Source organism: Engystomops pustulosus, chromosome 1 (assembly GCF_040894005.1).
Source record: "Engystomops pustulosus chromosome 1, aEngPut4.maternal, whole genome shotgun sequence".
Taxonomy (NCBI): Eukaryota; Metazoa; Chordata; class Amphibia; order Anura; family Leptodactylidae; genus Engystomops; species Engystomops pustulosus.
The window spans coordinates 96,249,052-96,258,453 of NC_092411.1; positions in this window are offsets into that span (position 1 = coordinate 96,249,052).

Genomic DNA, 9,402 nt, shown 5'->3' on the forward strand with positions numbered 1-9,402 from the left:
TGCTGTAAAAAATTTTTTTTTAAAAAAAAATCACAACTACAGCGGTAGCAGCCATAGCAGCTGCTAAGGGACCCGCAATGTCAGGGGGCCCCATTCCCCTGACCTGCCACAATAAAGAATAGAGGACGTACACTATTATATACATACATATGTGTGTGTATAATGTATACATGTGCATATACAGTATTAATAATAATATGATGTATATATACTATAAATGTGTGTATTTGTGTATATATTGTAGGTGTGTATTAGAAGTATATATACTGTATGTATAATTGTATAAATGTGTGTGCATGAGTGAAGAACTGAATGTGTATATAAATGTATGTGATTGTAAAAACTAAGAGTATACAAATATGTATATTTTTCAAGTGGGAAGGGGATCCTGTTCAGAAGTCTGCTATGGTGCCGCCCATTGGTGCCAAAACCATGCTGCTGTTTGTTTAAAGAGATGGGGCAGAGGCAGTGAATCTAATAGTGTATCAGGTATCCGGAAGAAGTTGTATAATATTGTGATAAAGATCATTTAAAAGCATTGGAATTGTTTATTAGAGTAGGTGTCATTTTTTTCATGTGCTGCAGTACACAACAGACTTTTCACCCCCAAAGTAAGGGGCCTTTAAAAAAAAAAAAAAAAGAATGTAAATACCACACCTGAAAGCCCACATGGGTACGCGGCATGCATAATTTATGATGAAGTTCCATGGAAATAACCAGTCATCCAGGTATCGAACCTTTAATGACGTGACTGGCAATGCAGTGTGGAAGCAGGATGGGAATATGAAGATCTGATAGCACAGTTGATGCCGCGCAGTGATACCTCTGAGGCAGAGATACACAACTAGCAGATTGCTGGTTGGTATCAGTCAGGTGGGAAGGTCACAGAAGTGTATACTCAATGTATTGTTGAGGAGCCCAAGCGTCTGATAAAGACTTTGGCCAATCTGAAGAGAAGAACCTCCGTCTTCTTATTGTTGATATTACACCAGACCAGATGCACTCCCCCAGTTTTGAGTTAAGTAGCTTTTTACCTACTCATGGAAGATGTTGCCTGTGTCTGAACCGACCCTGTGTACTAACTCAATGTGAGGGAAGGACAAACTATTCCCGTTCATCGTCGATTTTTAAGTTTTTATTTCTTGAAAATGACAGGGCCTGCAGCCAGGATCTTGCCCAACTGTGGAATAAATACTTTAGATTGGAAAAAACGTTGAAAATTTAAATCATCCTTTTGCTGGAGCGTCTTTATTCCAGAGATTTGTCCATACAGCTCTTTTTGTCACACCCAAAGCAACCATGACTTCAGAAGAATCCTTGATGATGGTAATAGGTGGATCAAAAGAGGAATTGTGACAGATTACATGGCCAGTAGTGGCAAAGACTGCAGGTTTTCAACTCTTGGTCACCGGACCGCTAATGCTGTTATCATGTCTTGTCCATTCACACTGAAAAAAAATATATACTTCTCAGCAAAAAATACGAATGATTACCACCAAGATTACAGAAAGCCACAGCGATTTATTAAGTAATTATTAAAGTCCTTCTAATACTCACAAAAGCAATGCTAAACAACACCCCTATTCACCAGTGCATATAAACTCAAAAAATGACACGTACAAAACAAACACAAACAGCAGTATCTCAACTATAGTACTTCAGCATTGATTGGGCTGTACAGGTAGGACTATAGTACTTCAGCATGAATTGGGCTGTATAGAAGTGACAGGGGTAACACATACATCAAAGAGTAACTGCTTCAGTCTTGTTATCCAATGGTGTATGTCACCCTAAATCTTGTGTGTCTTACCATACCAAGGTATACAATACCCATTGCTGATATAGGGCTTTGAGGGAATCTTCAGGCCTCATCAGATTGGCGCTGCAGGGGGTGTATAGAGCCCTCAACCACTGATCCTATCACCCACAAGACTCCTGCCCTGACAAGAGCAGTGCCCAATACTGTCACTTGTCTATAGAAAGAAGCACCTGCCTGACGCGTTTCGACAGAGGTCTCATGAGAGGGAGATTGATCAACGTATCAACAAAGCCCTGTAAATAAATGTAAAGAGAAATGCTGATCAGTCTGAATCTTCAGGCAAAACCTACTAATCGGTCCAGACTGCACAAACTTCTTACCTAGTATCAGGTGTCCCATCACGTAGTGAGCGAGATGGCAGTGGGGGAGGAGTACTGAAGTGTTGAAGAGTAATTCCACGATGGAGTACAGGAGGGAGTTAGATCGAATACTCAAAGAGGGGCGAACAAAGAACCTCATCTCTGAAAAAGAGTATAAATTTCTCCGACCTGATTCCACCACCTTAGCCACGTTTTATGCCCTACCGAAAGTCCATAAGGGGGTTAGTCCCCTCAAAGGTATGCCAATTGTATCAGGGGTTAATTCGTTATGCCAAAACGTGGGGGTCTATATAGATGAGATCTTGAGACCCTTCGTCCTGTCATTACCCTCCTATATCAAAGACACCACGGACCTACTTAAACACATTGAGGGTGTACAGGTGGATATGGACGAACATCTGGGGAGTATAGATGTAGAGGCCCTATACTCCTCTATCCCACACGATAAGGGGATAGAGGCAATCAAGTTCTTCCGCTCGACTAGAGGTAGACAGTGTGGTGCCCACAACTCTTTTATTGTGGATCTTCTAAATTTCTCCCTTACACACAATTTTTTCTTATTTGATTGCAAATTCTACCACCAGCTGAGGGGCACTGCAATGGGGAGCCTTGCGTCCCCACATACCCCAATTCGCTCCTGGGCTGGTGGGAGAAGACTTTTATTTTTGGAGATTCTCCACCGGAGGTCCTTGAAAAAGTGGAACTATTTCTAAGATACATAGATGATATCTTTGTTCTGTGGAGAGGTGACAAGCAGTCGTTTCAGACCTTTGTAAAGAGACTAAACGAGAACGACATTGGCTTACGGTTCACGTGTGAGATCGACCGGGAACAATTACCTTTCCTGGACGTTCTCATTAGAAAGGATACTATGGGACTGCTCCAGACGTCAGTGTATAGGAAACTCACGTCCACAAATGCACTGTTACGTTGGGACAGTAATCATACACTATATCTGCGTAAATGTATCCCGAAAAGTCAATATCTGCGCATGAGGCGTAATTGCAGTAACAATGATGAGTTTAAGACACTCTCAGACGATCTCAGATGTAGATTTAGGGAGAGGGGCTACCCTGGCTGTCACCTACGATCGTCATTTCAGAATGCACAGGGCAAGAGCAGACAGGAGGTGCTGACGACTAAATCAGAGACACAGACGCCCCCAAAGAATCCGATAAGGCTAATTGCCACTTTTGACAATGGGGCACAACAGGCCAGGGAGATTTTGACAAGACACTGGCAGATATTGTGAATGGACCCTGACCTAGAGGATGCGTTAGGTGAAAGACCCTCAATTACGTTCAGAAGTAGAAGATCGATACGTGACAGAGTGGTACACAGCCACTAAACGGCCCGGACCCCCTCTGGAACTTGGCTGGGTCGAAAAAGATCGGGCTGCTACAGATGCAGCGGCTGCATAGCATGTCCCTACTTAATGACCGGTAAAACCTTCTCAGGGAATAACACCGACAGAACGTATTAAATCAGGGACTTTATAAACTGTAGGTCGAAGGGTGTTATTTACAAAGCGACATGCGTCTGTGGGTTGGAATATGTAGGGAAGACAGTACAGGAGTTTCGGAGGCGGGTAGGTGACCACTTGGGGGATATCGTGAATAACCGTGATACCCCTATTGCACGTCATGTTCATACCGTACATAATGGACAAGCAAATATCATAAAGCTCATAGGGATCGAATTGGTACTCCCTCCGGTGAGGGGGGGTAACTGGGATCAGAAGGTTTTACAGAGGGAGACGAGGTGGATCCACATGCTGAATACTGTGACACCGAGGGGTTTAAACATACATGTTTCATCTAATTCCCAATATATCGGATCTGTAGCATATAGCCCGATGGGTTGCTTACCTCTTTCTGTATGGCCCCTCTTCTCCCTGTTTGCCCATACCATGTGACTCAGAGAATACGAGTCACTATTTGTGATGCTGCCCCCCACTTATTAAGATTGTAAATACTTTAGTTTGAGTAGTTCTGCTATATGTACTTACTAATATTGTAAATATCTTAGTTTGAGTAGATCTGCTATATGTACTATTCCACGCGAGTACTGACATACCTCTGGAAAGTATGCATTGCACATACGCGGGTGCACCACCTGAAGTAGTCTATTTTGTCTGTGCTCGTGATTCTTGTTTCTGTGCTTATAATAAACAGTGAAGTTGCGATGCGAAACATCGCTCATGAGCAGCTTCCCTGGCTGCGTTGACAACCAGTCTGGCTAAACCTGCCCAGCCACCTGGAAGCGACGGGTAGGCGCACACGGGCGGAGGCGCCGCGGTCAGCGTTAACCACCTGCCAAATCACCAAGAGGTAAGTCACGGGGAGGCGGGACGGGTGGTATATTTAAACCCTACTCGTTAAACCCTACTCGTTATGACGTCACACGCCGGTCAACATCCCGTGTGAACACACGGCTGCATCAATGGGTGGAGGCACTCCTCCCACACTGCCATCTCACTCACTACGTGATGGGACACTGATTCTAGGTAAGAAATCTGTGCAGTCTGGACCGATTAGTAGGTTTTGCCTGAAGATTCAGACTAATCAGCATTTCTCTTTACATTTATTTACAGGGCTTTGTTGATATGTTGATAAATCTCCCTCTGATGAGACCTCAGGGAGGTGCTTCTTTCTATAGACAAGGGACAGTACTGGGGACTGCCCTTGTCAGGCGGGAGTCTCATGGGTGTTAGGGTTAGTGGTCGAGGACTCTATACACCCCCTGCAGCGCCAATCTGATGAGGCGATGGGTATTGTATATATTGGTATGGTAAGACACACAAGATTTAGGGTGGCATACACCATTGGATAAGAGGACTGCAGCAGTTACTCTTTGATGTATGTGTTACCCCTGTCCCACCTATATAGCCCAAATCATGCTGAAGTACTATAGTCCTACTTGAACAGCCCAAGCCATGCTGAAGTACTATAGTTGAGATACTGCCGTTTGTGTTTGTTTTTTACGTGTCATTTTTTGAGTTTATATGCACTGGTGAATAGGGGTGTTGTTTATCATTGCTCTTGAAAATATATAGACAGGACTGGGTGAGTAGGGAAGACATTTTCCTGAGTGACAGGAAAGCAGAATCGTATTTTCCCTGACGTTTCCCTTCAGTATCTTTAGTGGTTTCCACTGGTGGTTACATTCTCATTCCTCAGAAGGAATATCTGGTCTGGGTCATCAGATTTAATCTCTGTGAGTTTTAATATTCCTATAAGCTAGAATCTGCAATAGAGGATGTGTGAAGATCTAGAAGAAAAGAAGATGATCCATGATAGGAAGGCTATGGCCTGGGATCTGTGTGGATCTCTTGATCTGTATCCTGGGGTAAACATAGGAGAACAGATATTAGATTCATTCTCAATAGGTAATGGGTTAGGACATAACCTCTGCCTAATTTCTCTCCTCTTTCCACATCTCATAGGGGTCTCTGACAGCCGCTCAGGAGAGGATGTCTAGTGAAAACACATTAGTATGAAGTAAAGATGGGTACAAACAAGCCATATGCAGCCAACATCAGTGTATGAGGAGTTCTGCCGGGATATGAGAGGATCACTCTCCAATGCCATTCATCTAGAGCAGACTATGGAGAACATACATAGAAGCAGAATTTAGAGATTCTGTTATCAGTCTGCTCTGTATCATTATTACATTATTTCACTATGTATACAGATCATAGGTACCTGCACATTTCACCAGATAGAGGCCATGGGTACAGTATATAAATACACAGGCCATGCTTATTACTTACATAGGCTGAGTGCATGCTCATTCCTTACCAGAGGCTGAGTGAACGCTCATTCCATACAGCTCATTCTCATTTATTATATAAAAAATGGTTAGTAAATCACTCACTGATAGGATGTGTTGCCTCCATCCAGATGAACAAATAGTTAACACCAGGAGCAGCACTGCAGGAAAGGTGCAGGAGCCATCTAATTTGCCGGGTACATGATGATCTATATCCACCACAGCCTGATCTAGAACCTCTGTAAAGACAGGATAGCTGTACAGCCTCTTCCCTGGGCAGCCGCTTATGCAGGAGGCAGTTCGGGCGTGCGATGGTGAGGCACGCAGGGTTAATACAAGGCACAGCAGGCAACATCCTCCACCGGGGCCTAGCCATTTCTTGGGGTCAGGAAGTAGCCGCGGCCCAGAATACCAGAGTGGCTGACGATTGCAGCCTAGGGCGTGCTGATATCACAGTGCTTTGTATGTGGACCGTAGGGCTGACCTACGGCCTGGCAGGTCTCCAGCAGGTGGTGTGTGCAAGAAATATGGAGGCTGATGTACTTGTTCTCCCCCCTGAGTGTCTGTAATATGAGTCCCGGGGTAATGGATGCCCGTGGTGGTAACAGCCGTATCCAGGGATCAGACGAATGCAACGTTTTGCAAATCAACTCACGGTTCTTTATTGAACAACAGATAGCAGGCAATGAGACAAAATGGTCAAACAGCGGATTCAGCTTCTAATAATAGAGTGGTCATGGAGAGTGGTCCGCAGGAATAGTACACCAGCCTTATAGTAGATGCAGGCCAAGATAAAAAAAAACGGGAAAACACAAAGGGCGGCGCCTTGGGTGATAACGTTTGGAGTAGGGTGATGTTTTAGTGGTAAAACATAGGGTGCTCACCTGGTGGATTCTTTACTCATAAGCATATATAGTTTGATGAGCACCCAAGTTCCAAGATGTAGAATTAGCATCTGGGATATTCAATTCTTTGGTTGCATCAGAGGTCAGGAATAAGGTATACTTCTAGGCCTAGTACACTATATATGCAGCTCTCACAGCTCAAAAGTACAAAGGCAACAAGAAAAGTGGTTTGCAAAAAAGAGACAGAGTGCAGCGCTAATAGTAGTATTTTACCCAATATTTCGAAAATATAACAATACAAATGCCAATTAATTCAATTCAAATAGCTAATTTATTAGAACTTAAAGAAAAGGGGTTTATACCAATTGAAAAGTCCAAATAACGCGTCGCAGACCTTTTATCAAATTCAGGACATAAATAAATCAATGCATTGATTACCCTACCACTAATAGTTTAGTGGTGTATAAGGTGGTGACAAGCTTTCTTTCAATAGTCTGCATTTAGTCCAGGTCTTTGTGTTACATAAAACTATGAAGTCCAGGTTTATAGGTAGAGGTATCACTGTCACTTTATGTCATCTAGAAGTGAATAGCAATTTGTAATTTTAGACAAAGTAGAAGTGAGTTGAGCTTTGCTGATTACCCCATGATCAGTAATTTTTTGTCCTTCATCAGATGGACATGGTGCTTCTATTACCATATATTCCGGCGTATAAGACGACCTGGTGTATAAGACGACCCCAATACTTTCCTGTTAAAATATAGAGTTTAAGATATATTCGCCGTATAAGACTACCCCTTTTCCAACGCATACAAAACACCGGTAAAAATTTAAAAAAAAACAGATTTGAATTTAACATGGTCCTTTTTTTAATTTAAATTCTTATGACATGCAGGTATATAGCAAGAAAACTGTCGCTCATAAACATAAGGCATGCAACAACAACATTACCATCGTCCATTTTACTGTAAATGTTACCATACTGTACCTTAAATTTTTATTTTATTAAATATTCCATGCCATGTACTCAGAAGTGGGAAAAAAATTCCAAATGCAATGAAAATGGTGAAAAAAACGCATTTGCGCCATTTTCTTGTGGGCTTGGATATTACGTCTTTCACTGAGCGCCCCAAATGACATGTCTACTTTATTCTTTGGGTCGGTACGATTAAGGGGATACCAAATTTATAAAGGTTTTATAATGTTTTCATACATTTACAAAAATGAAAACCTCCTGTACAAAAATTATTTTTTTGATTTTGCCAACTTCTGGCGCTAATAACTTTTTCATAAATTTGATAATATTTTCAATGATGTAATTTTTAGGACTGTACGACCTTTTGATCACTTTTTATAGATTTTTTTATATTTTTCAAAATGGCATTTTCGACTTTGGGCGCTATTTTCCGTTACGGGGTTAATCGCATTGAAAAACCGTTATGATATTTTGATAGATCGGGCATTTTCGGACGCGTCGATACCTGATGTGTTTATGATTTTTACTGTTTATTTATACTTATGTCAGTTCTAGGGAAAGGGGGGTGATTTGAAATTTTAGTTTTTTTTTTATTATAATTTTTTTTAAACTTTTTTTTATTTTTATTTATACTATTTTTCAGACTCCCTAGGGTACTTTAACCCTAGGTTGTCTGATCGATCCTACCATATACTGCCATACTACAGTATGGCAGTATATGGGGATTTTCCTCATTCATTACAATGTGCTATCAGCAGCAAAGACTTACCGGCTATGGAGCCCTCTCCATGCAGCGCCCTCTCCATGCAGCGCGACCCGACCGCCGCCGTGAATACACGGCGGGCGGTCGCGATTACCGGCGTATAAGACGACCCCAGAGAAGACAGAAGATTTTTCTATCTTCAAAAATCGTCTTATACGCCGGAATATACGGTACTTAAGCTGTTCAGAATATATAATAAAGCAGAATAATAGACATACTGGGGTAGATTTACTTACCCAGCCCTGTCGCGATCCCGCGGGTGCGCTTCTTTGATTTGATTTGGATCCGGCGCGATTTACTAAGATTACGTGCCCGAGTTCCTGCATGTGTCACTGCTGCACCGAGGTCCGCCGGAGTTCGCCTGCTTCTTCCTGGTGCATGTGAGTGCTTGATCTTGCGACACAAATCCTTTTTTAAATTACGCGGTTTGTCCGAATCCGTCGGGTTGTCCAACAGCCACACACACACCCCCCCCCCCGACGATTTCTGTTGCGTGCAAGGCGGCGCCGATGCACCAAAATCCGATCGCGTGCACCAAAATCCCGGGGCAATTTGGCGCAAAACGGAAATCGTTGGGAAACACGACGAAAATTCGTCCGACGGACCCATTGTATGTCGCTGTATGAAGATGCTGGGACTAGGTAACCAGATGAATCATTATATAAGAAGAGTAGTATATCCACCACCTCAGAACTGTTCCATTATATGTAATCATCACTGCCAAGGTAATGCTGCTATAATGTGATATAACAATAACATGCTATAATCATTCTTGTCTTACAACGTATTAAAGATCCATTTAAATATCATTTTACTCGTGTGCCTACAGACAAGAGTTCATTCTTCTACATTAGCTTCTATAATAAAATATATGTTTTCCATGTATAATTTAGTTACTGTCACAGAAA